The 11,367-nt window shown below is 40.8% G+C and overlaps 1 pseudogene; it reads right to left on the bottom strand.

The window, feature by feature from the left end:
* Positions 1-377: 377 nt before the first annotated feature.
* On the bottom strand, positions 378-7,941 carry LOC135567245 (ras-related C3 botulinum toxin substrate 1-like; annotated as a pseudogene).
* Positions 7,942-11,367: the final 3,426 nt, after the last annotated feature.

Below are 11,367 nucleotides of genomic sequence, written 5' to 3'. Positions count from 1 at the left end.
ATTTTTTTAGAATAAGGCTGTAACAAAACAAAATGTGGAAAAGTCAAGGGATCTGAATACATACAACCTGAGGGGGGTTTACTACAAAGCAGGATCAATTAGTTAGCCAGCTAACCTTGATAAACAATCAGAAATAGTTTATTTTCTGGTTCATAAAGAAAGCTAAACATAGATATGTTTTTAGTTATGGAGTTAAGTAGACCATGCTCATTTTAAACTCAACCAAAAAAAGTGATTTCAGAATATTTAGTTAAGTTAGCTGGCAAAGTACTTGACCTTGTTTTGTAGTATACCCTTCTGTTCTGTTTTAAGGGAGTGGGTGGAAAATGTTTACATTCCTACAGCCACACAACAGAACTTAAAGCTGACAACAGGCAGAGATTTTAAATGAATTTATTTGCTTTAAAAAAAAAAAAATCAGCAGAGTAACCACTATCATGTCCAAATAAAAGCAGAACAAAAATTGAGTTCTTTCAATGTGCCATTCATTAGTACACTGGTAATACCTCAGCGCAACAGCCTCTCACTCAGTCAAAAATAAAGAGCACTGAACCACTGAACTACTGTATATTGTAAATACAGCCATTAGAAGCTACTGTAAACCAAAGACATGGTCAGTCTTCTTCTGAACGCTATTAAAATAGTTTAGTGATACAGTAATAGTAATGTTTACATAGCATCATGTCAATGACATCCTTTCGAGTAGCAAACAAACTCCAGATTCTTCACACTTGTACTATACGTTTTTTAAAGGACTGGACAGATGGCAACTGCTGACAGAACCTGTTAAAAGGGAATAACGTCAAATACAGGCCTAGATTCTACCATAAAAACAAACAAGGCCTATAAGAAAAAGGTAATGATGCACCAGGTGTCTGGAGTGTAAAGCTGGCGGACTACACTCATACAATGGATGTATTTATGTACAGTAACACTCATGGTTTGAAACTGTTGTTTAATCCAACAAGAGGGATCCATCTAAATTGGTCTGATAAAAAGAACCATTCCCCATCCTCTTTCTGACCAATAGGTTCACCTATACACCTAGTCAGGTGCATTCTTAGTCTAGACACCTTAAGAATGCAAAATACTGGATCTTTTCTCAGACCAAGGGGGAGCACCAAGTACAATAAGTAGAGATTTAGATTGATCTAATATGCATTTACATCCACCTAGGTATAACGTGATAGCTATTATCCATGACTGACATCAGTTGTTTTGACAATGTATTCCAAGGTGGATCAAATTCACCTGAGGAGAAATGATTGATCAAAATCTACATAAGAGTATGATTATAGAACTTAACAGCTAGTACAAAGCTTAGAATTTGTTTATTTAGATTTCTCTTGAGCTATAAACCGTTTTGTCAAGATTAAGCAAATTATGGTCGCAAAACATTGTACAGAAGAGAAAAACAAGAAATCATGACATTTAGTGTACACGGAGCTCCTAGAAAGTGATGACCGTTATATGAAGTAGGAATTTTGGCAACACCTCAATTCATTGAAGTCTGTAAACAAACAATATGGACTCGGAGTGGAAAGAGACCGAAATTGAAAAGCGCAATTAGTATTACCTTCCAGGAACATAAAAAAGGGAACATTTTTGAAGGCAGCAGGAATTTCTTAGTGTAGGGGAAACATGTAGGGCTTGTCCAACCCCCTTCTTCCTAGAGCTGAAGAAGAGTTCATTGTAAGCTTCGTATAATAAAATCAATCATATTTAAGTAGTATGTACCAATTACAATGTGAAAGAGAAAAAAATTATATCTGGATACATATGGTTTTTGTAGAATCCTCCCCTTCCTCCTAAGACACTCCCCGCCTCTTATTCATTACCAATAGGTGAGCTCAGACTGCAGCGTGACTTCCTACTTCCTGTCTGCGGAATTTAGAGTAGTGAGCACTTCCTCTTCCTCTTCTTGACAGGTGGGGGACACAGGACCGCCGGATGGCTTCGTCAAATACTGTCTTAAGGCCACGCTGTGTCAAGGCTGAGCATTCCAGGTACTTTACTGCTCCTGTAGAGAGACAGGCTGGCAGTCAACATAACAGCAAATAGGGATTTAATTCATTAAAATTCTAAATAGACTAATAGCTATGACTACCCTGAGCGGAGCCAGGTTAAGCTATGAAGAAACTGCATTGACATTGCTGTGTAGAGTCCAGTAATAGGCTTACTACGTCCGGGAAACTGGCCCTAAAGTACTACTAAGAACTAAGTAAGCCTTGTCCGAGCCAGAACAGCCCATCTCCTGTTTCTGTACTGAGGCACCTTGATGTACAGTACCCCCCTGGACAGGACACTAGCCTATCTCCGGTGTCTGTACTGAGGCACCTTGATGTACAGTACCCCCCAGACAGGACACTAGCCCTCTCCTGTTTCTGTAGTGAGGCACCTTGATGTACAGTACCCCCCTGGACAGGACACCAGCCCCTCTCCTGTTTCTGTACTGAGGCACCTTGATGTACAGTACCCCCCTGGACAGGACACTAGCCCCTCTCCTGTTTCTGTAGTGAGGCACCTTGATGTACAGTACCCCCCTGGACAAGACTAAGTACCATCAGTAAACTAACCAATCTCTTTGGCCATGGCCAGGCCCTGGGGTAGGTGATGGGGGTGAGTTTCTTCTCCTTCAGCTTCTCGATGGTGTCCTTGTCGTCTCTCAGATCCAGCTTGGTGCCCACCAGGATGATGGGGGTGTTGGGGCAGTGGTGTCTCACCTCTGGGTACCACTACGGAGGACATGGACAAGTCAGTCAGAATAGGATCAGGATATTACTGTAAACTAGAGGCCTACCTATCAGGTCTATACATCAGTTGTTTTGAGTATGTGGATAAAATCCACCCTTTCAAGCAATGACCTTGATGATAAAGCATTAAGTTATCACAGAACTAGATAAACAAAGCCAAGGCTATGGCTCACCTTGGCACGGACGTTTTCAAAGGAGGCAGGACTCACGAGGGAGAAGCAAATCAAGAACACATCCTGTTGAGAGGAAACAAACAGCATAATTTATATAAGATCCACCATGAAAAACTGAGTTTTAATTCATGGAGATGATGAATGGTACAAATTAACCACACAGACAGAGTTTATGAACCAGTCCTCAATCTAGGACAAAGTTTCCCTGAACACTGACCACTGTCAATTGATGGGAGGAGTCAGAGCCCAGAATGAGGGCAGACAGAGCACTCTTTCACTTAATGCCTGCTCCAGACATTGTTTAGGTACTATGGGCAGAGGACTGTACTCTCATCCCCATACATGCAGACTGACATAATAAATGCTCAATGTTGGCAACAACGCAATATGCCTTTCCCCAACGCCTGAATAACTTGCGTTATATTGTTCACAATGTTGTCAAAACCGAACGAAAACAATGTTTTTGAGGGGGATATTCAGCTAACACCAGAATTCAGCTAAAACTACAAATTTAGGCAGTCTGTTCCCAAGTATTCCCACAAATAAAAGAGAAGTGATTGTGTCTCAATGTAAATCAAGGTATGAAATTGTTATTTTCAAACACTATTTTTGGGCTTAGCATTGGTCAATTTTCAGGGTAGAAATTACTATAGTTAATGGTACAAATTAACCACACAGACAGAGTTTATGAACTCCCCGACCATCCACTGCGACAAAAATCTACCCGCGGCTGAATCTAGTTGCCTACTCGTTGTATGAATTGATGCTTTACGCCCCGCTGACAGCAATGCACTGATAGAAATGAAGATAGTCACTAATTATGACACTAGTGACAACAGTACATTTCTCCTGTTGTTTTACCGTCTGTGGATAGGACAGTGGTCGGAGTCTGTCGTAGTCTTCCTGTCCTGCTGTATCCCATAGACCCAGATTCACTGGTTTCCCATCAACCATCACATTGGCAGAGTAGTTGTCAAAGCTGCAGGGAGAGATGCATATTGTTACGCCACAATGACATCATCAGGGAAGTGATTAGCACACAACCAGGAAATAATGGCAACCAGTAAATGTCAATGATTCTACAGGCTAAATATATAATTTCCTGATTCAACAGGAAAAACTTAAAACCACACCTCTTATAAAATGTAAACATAGAATGCTAACATGAACATGCAGCACTATGTTTCTAGTGTAGGGGAGAAGGGTTAAGCATTATAACTTAGACCCTGGCATGGCATTTATTTTGCTGACAAAACTCTATGCCATTTGTAAGACCTGCTGCGGAGTGAGAGAGAGAGTGTGAGAGAGTGAGCACTTACACTGTGGGTATATATTCCCCGGGGAACGCATTGGTGGTGTAGCTGATGAGCAGGCATGTTTTACCCACAGCTCTGGAGGAGAAAACGAGAGATGGAGGGATAAGGAGGAGAAATAAACAACTTTAGTTTTGTTTATGTCAATTTCAAAACTGAAAGGAGAACTTGGAGGGGTTTAACTGGCCAACTTGAGACAATGAGTTAAACTATGAATAAATGTCTGCATTATCAAGTAGTGATGCACCGATATGACATTTCTGGCAGAAACTGATATTTTCCTTGCCAAAAAAAACCAAGCAGGGAATAGTTATCACACACACGCGCAGTGGTCTATGGGACTGCATTTCAGTGCAAGAGGTGTCACTACAGTCCCTAGTCGAATCCAGGCTGTATCACATCCGGCCGTGATTGGGAGTCCCATAGGGCGGCGCATAATTGGCCAGGCATCGCCTGGGTTTGGCCAGGGGTAGGCTGTCATTGTAAATAAGAATTTGTTCTTAACTGACTTGCCTAATTTAGGTTACACACACACTGACCAAAAATTTATTTTGCTCGCATACATGTCCCCCATTACCAGTAAAACAATCAAAACCTGTTTCACTTACTTGTTGTGCCGTTTCGTTGTTCATTTGTTCAGTAGTTTCATTCTCAAACAGGATTTCTACAGAACGTCGTTTGGGTCTTTGCGTGTCAAAAAATATACTATTTAACGTGTCAACGCTACTGCTACTCTCTGTTCATCATATATGCATAGTCACTTTAACCATATCTACATGTACATACTACCTCAATCAGCCTGACTAACCGGTGTCTGTATGTAGCCTCACTACTTTTATAGCCTCGCTACTGTATATAGCTTGTCTTTTTACTGTTGTTTTATTTCTTTACCTACCCATTGTTCACCTAATACCTTTTTTTGTACTATTGGTTCGAGCCTGTAAGTAAGCATTTCACTGTAAGGTCTACACCTGCTGTATTCGGCGCACGTGACAAATAAACTTGTATTTGATTTGAAATAAGCTTGTTGACCAATCAGGACTTGAATATGAATGCACGTACGTCACATAATACATTTAACACGTTCATTAAGTTTACACATTGATTACACTCATTCATATGTCACAAAGATTCATCGATACGTATGCTATGATTCTGGTAAATTTGTCTCACGCACCTACAGTGCTGGTCATTAAAAAAAAGAGCCGGCTAGCTCATGGACGCAAACCATGTTCTTCCCCAAAACATAGCAAAACGACAATCTGTTTCAGTAGCTATAGTTTGCTAACTATATAGCTAGGTTTCATCTAAAATAACAATCATTTATAAGACAGTTCTTATTTGATTAATGGTCTGACCCATCTATGTGAAGCTAGCCACAATAGTGGACCTCACGGTTAGCCTTAAAAATAAAAGTATGGCATAATTCTACGATTTGTATTAATTTGCATCACTGTCAATTACAGACTTCTATTTAAGGCAACCTGCAAATTCCACCATTGTGCCTAATCCTTATTGTGGTCTGGTCGAGCATCACGAGCCAGATGAAGCTAGCTGGCTGCTTATAACGTTAGCTTTGGGCAACAGGGTTAAGTAGCTGGCTAGCTATTTATTTTCATGAACTGAAGTTCAATTTCAATAGGCTTAACAACAAGAGGCAACCTAGCTAATACTTACAAGGATTCCTTAATCATTGCTAAAAATGAAAATGACTGCAGTTCTACTGGTCATTGTTTTCAGGCTGGTTGTATTGGTGCTAGCTAGGTACCAAACTAAAGCCAGCTACCTTAGAAGTTGCGGTCGAACAAATGATGCTTTATTACCAACTCAGTATTGTAAACACATCGTTCATGGCCGGTGTTTGAAGACTTTTGTACAGCTTTGACAGTACTAATGTACCTTTTGACAGTGATACTGTATCTTTTTTGACACGCAAAGACCCAAATGGCGTTTCATAGTATGTATGTTGTGAAGCTAATCGCAGTGACGCTATTACTGTAACTCCGGTAGGGGCAACATCTGAAAAATAGCACACTTGGTAGTGTGTACCGATGCTCAACCAGTCTGCGAAAGTCAACATCACCCACGACAGAGAACGGTTGATTGTCAAGGGCAATGAATTCCATTATCTTGGCTTTAATGGATTTCGCCTTTGAGTGGTCTCAAATTGTGTTACTCTCAAATGACTGCTCGACTTGTTGACTACTCGATCCACACAGCAGACATTGTAGGCTAGTTTCGGAATACTTTGTTGCACGTATAGCGCAAAATTGTATGTGGCGTCATTACGTCATGTACCTACGTTATTGGTATACGTCAGCTTTGACATCGGTTTTGCACCTCGACGTTAAACTAGACGTCGGCCGATACCGATGTTGCCATTTTTAGCTTATATCGTCCGATTCCGATATGTTCACCGATAATTTGTGCATCCCTATTATCCCGTAGTGATCCAATGTTGGGGTTTCGCTCTACAATAGGGACATATTATGAAGACTTGAGAAGATGACCCACTATCTAGCAGATATTTATCAGAACCTCTTAGTTTCTTTAGAAAGCTTCATACACTACTTACTATATCTCTTTAATTTAAATATGTCTGGAAAAGAGTAGTTAACTGCCTGTTAATGAACTCCACCATCAACATTATTTAGGACATGGTACCAGCATTGACAAAGCATGGCACTATGTCCCTATGTTCTAAATAATGTTGATGGTGGAGTTCATTAACAGGCAGTTAAACTACTCTTTTCCAGACATATTTAAATTAAAGAGATATAGTAAGTAGTGTATGAAGCTTTCTAAAGAAACTAAGAGGTTCTGATAAATATCTGCTAGATAGTGGGTCATCTTCTCAAGTGTTAAGTTCTCAATAAAGCAAAGGGAAGAAAATTATCTAAAACCCAATGGTGTAGCAAATTATGTCACTTATCATAATACAAGGCGGTAACAAGAAGTAAGTGGAATGATAGGACGGACACTAAAGGGTTGCTGGGAATGGATCATTTCTCATAACAGTACATACAGCGGGCTTTGTCTCACTCGCTAGCCACTACTCATTTTAACCTAACAAGAAACGTGTGGTCCTAACAGCAAACGAGAATGCATAACAGTTACCGTAAAGTAACAATTAGTTAGTATGCCACAACAAGTTTGCAGTCTGATGTTAGCAAGCTAACTTAGTTGACGCTAATTAGCTAACGTTAGTGTTGGGAACTGACAGTTGTCACCAATTAGTAAGCCAACGCTCAAACTGTGGGCTACTAGAAACAATTCACTTTGACAATGTATTCTAGATCATAACTTATATTGTATGACGTCATTTTATAAAAACATACCTAACTAGCTACATAAATGTAGGTTTAACTTACCCGTCCCCCACTACAACACACTTGATGGCCTGCATCGACGCCTCTCTCAGCTATCAAGCTACAGTAGCTAGCTCAAATTGTAGCTTATTGGTCAGCTGGTAAACCACTCTTTTGATGCGTGAACTTGTTTTCCCAAAAAGGAGAAAAACAAGGTTTGAAGCCTGGATTGGAGAGCCCAAATTGCAATAGGTTAGAAATGAGGAGAATTCCTTCAAATCAGTGTCCTCAAATAACTTGGTGGAGCTCCAAACTTATAAACCAAGCAGCCACCACCCCAAAAATCTCTGGTGCTAAGCTTGAAAAAACGCCCTCAGACAACGGAAGCTGTAGCTCCCATTCCATACTACAAGTCATTTCCGTTTACCGTAGATTGGATAAAGGAATTTTCAAAGGGCTGTCAAGCGACGCCACCTAGCGGTAAAGTAAGAACATTTCTACAGCCACTTTCAGTTTCTGAACATTAGAGGGCAGTATTCCCTCATCAGCTGAATATTGTAAAGTCGCTACAAGGTGGTGCACCATTTCAGAGTGGCAGGCGTCATGAGACAAGACAGTCAGTCAATACTTAGGGTCTAATGATTTCATTCATCCGGGAACTTTGTCATGGTTGTCCCGTGTTTTATCCTTTAAAAAAAGTATGTGTTTATCCACATTACAGCATCTTATCTAAGTTGGCATTTGACAGATGATCTTATCCAGAGTGACTTAGGGTTAAGTGCCTTGCTCAATTAGTAGACAGATTTTTCACCCATTTCACTTGTGGATTCAAACCACTGACCTTTTGGTTACTGGCCCAATGTTCTTAACCAGCAAGGCTACTTGTAGGCTACCTGCTCCCCGGCACGACACAGATTGTCTGTTGACTGCAGATCCAAAACATCTGAATAAAAACAGAATAAAACCAGTTAAGATGTAATTTTGAGTTCTCGCTCTCTTTCCCCTTCTCTCTTCCTTCATCCTTCTCCCCCTTCTCATTTCATCAGCAAAACTATTAGTGTCTTCATTGTTAATTAATCAGTGTCTCTGGCTGTTCTACTCAAGGACATTCGGAGACTTGTCCCGAAGCCAATCCTGTGTTGTCTTGGCTATGTGCTTAGGGTCGTTGTCCCGTTGGAAGGTGAAGCTTCGCCCCCAGTTTAAGGTCCTGAGAGCAGGTTTTTTTAAGGTCCTGGAGCAGGTTTTTGTCAAGGATCTTTCTTTACTTTGCTCCGTTCATCTTTCCCTCGATCATGACTAGATTCCCAGTCCCTGCCGCTGAAAAACATCCCCACAGCATGATGCTGTCACCACCATGCTTCACCGTAGGGATGGTGGAAGGTTTCCTCCAGATATGACACTTGGCATTCAGGCAAAATAGTTCAATCTTGGTTTCACCAGACCATTGAATCCTGTTTCTCATGGTCTGACAGTTTTTAGGTGCCTTTTGGCGAACTCCAAGCCTTTTACTGAGGAGTTGCTTCTGTCTGGTCACTCTACCATAAAGGCCTGATTGGTGGAGTGCTACAGAGATGGTTGTCCTTCTGGAAGGTTCTCCCATCTCCACAGAGGAACTCTGGAGCTCTGTCAGGGTGATCATCGGGTTCTTGGTTACCTCCCTGAACAAGGCCCTTCTCCACCGATTGCTCAGTTTGGCCAGGCGGCCAGCTCTAGGAAGAGTCCTGGTGGTTCTAAACTGCTTCCATTTAAGAATGATGAGGCCACTGTGTTCTTGGGGACTTTCAATCCTGCAGACGTTTTTGGTACCCTTCCCCAGATCTGTGCCTTGACACAATCCTGTATCGGATCTCTACAGACATTTCCTCCTACTTTATGGCTTGGTTTTTGCTCTGACATGCACTGACAACTGTGTGTAGATGGATAAAATATTTATTTATTTGATCCATTTTAGAATAAGGTTGTAAATTTAAAATGTGGAAAAGGGGAATGCGTGTGAATACTTTCAGAATGCACTGTGGAGCAGGACTACTCATGTACTATTTGAGAAGGTCCAGTCAGAAACATTTCCTAGGTGGAAAAGGTCGGAATGGATATCATCATTTATTGGCGTAGTAACAAACTCCCACCTTGCAACCTATGCGACCCCAAACTGTTCACACCCCTCGTTGGCAGAGAGAACATTTTGCAGTTTTAAAGCTAATTTCCTAAAAATCCACGAATTTTCCCATGACTTACTGTAGGTTATGTGCGTTCCTATGATACCAGCTTACTGTAGGTTATGTGCGTTCCTATGATACCAGCTTACTGTAGGTTGTGTGCGTTCCTATGATACCAGCTTACTGTAGGTTATGTGCGTTCATATGATACCAGCTTACTGTAGGTTGTGTGCGCTCCTATGATAGCAGCTTACTGTAGGTTATGTGTGTTCATATGATACCAGCTTACTGTAGGTTATGTGCGTTCATATGATACCAGCTTACTGTAGGTTATGTGCTTTCATATGATACCAGCTTACTGTAGGTTATGTGCGTTCCTATGATACCAGCTTACTATAGGTTGTGTGCGTTCCTATGATACCAGCTTACTGTAGGTTGTGTGCGTTCCTATGATACCAGCTTACTTACTGTAGGTTGTGTGTGTTCATATGATACCAGCTTACTTACTGTAGGTTGTGTGTGTTCATATGATACCAGCTTACTTACTGTAGGTTGTGTGTATTCATATGATACCAGCTTACTTACTGTAGGTTGTGTGTATTCATATGATACCAGCTTACTTACTGTAGGTTGTGTGTGTTCATATGATACCAGGTTACTTACTGTAGGTTATGTGTGTTCATATGATACCAGCTTACTTACTGTAGGTTGTGTGTGTTCATATGATACCAGCTTACTTACTGTAGGTTGTGTGTGTTCATATGATACCAGCTTACTTACTGTAGGTTGTGTGTATTCATATGATACCAGCTTACTTACTGTAGGTGGTGTGTGTTCATATGATACCAGCTTACTTACTGTAGGTGGTGTGTGTTCATATGATACCAGCTTACTTACTGTAGGTGGTGTGTGTTCATATGATACCAGCTTACTTACTGTAGGTTGTGTGTATTCATATGATACCAGCTTACTTACTGTAGGTGGTGTGTGTTCATATGATACCAGCTTACTTAATGTAGGTTGTGTGTATTCATATGATACCAGCTTACTTACTGTAGGTGGTGTGTGTTCATATGATACCAGCTTACTTACTGTAGGTGGTGTGTGTTCATATGATACCAGCTTACTTACTGTAGGTTGTGTGTATTCATATGATACCAGTTGCCTGACTGAATGTTTTATTTGACTGTTTTTTGTCGGGAGTGTGTGTATGTTGTTTTCTACTTGACTTACATTGTCTCTAAGAGATCAATACATGTGGTCACAGAAAAATATGGTGTATCTATGCATCTATACAATGAACTCACTAAGCAGTCGTGTAGGTCGTATAGGATTTCTGATGTATTTTCACGTGTATGTTTGAGTCATCCATTATATATGTACATTTACTGTACTGTATGATTCATAACCTAACCAAAGGTTATTACTGGTCAGTCCATGAGTCTGTCAAGCTAAGCCACCCTCTTAGCAGAACACACACACACATCCTCTATACCAATGCTGCCCCCTGGAAAGTTGTATACATCTGTTTCAACACTTTGAAGCTCAACAGTGCTGTAAATCTGCACCGGAAATATTGTCTTTGAATCGTAAATTAACTTCTCTTCCTCTAACAAACTTTTCTTCCTCTAACAAATCCCCTCTAGGTATCCATCCCTATCCCT

This window comes from Oncorhynchus nerka, unplaced genomic scaffold (genome assembly GCF_034236695.1).
Source record: "Oncorhynchus nerka isolate Pitt River unplaced genomic scaffold, Oner_Uvic_2.0 unplaced_scaffold_2307, whole genome shotgun sequence".
In the NCBI taxonomy this organism is placed as follows: domain Eukaryota; kingdom Metazoa; phylum Chordata; class Actinopteri; order Salmoniformes; family Salmonidae; genus Oncorhynchus; species Oncorhynchus nerka.
Note: the sequence above shows the minus strand (reverse complement) of the source record. Positions and strands in the feature narration are given on the sequence as shown.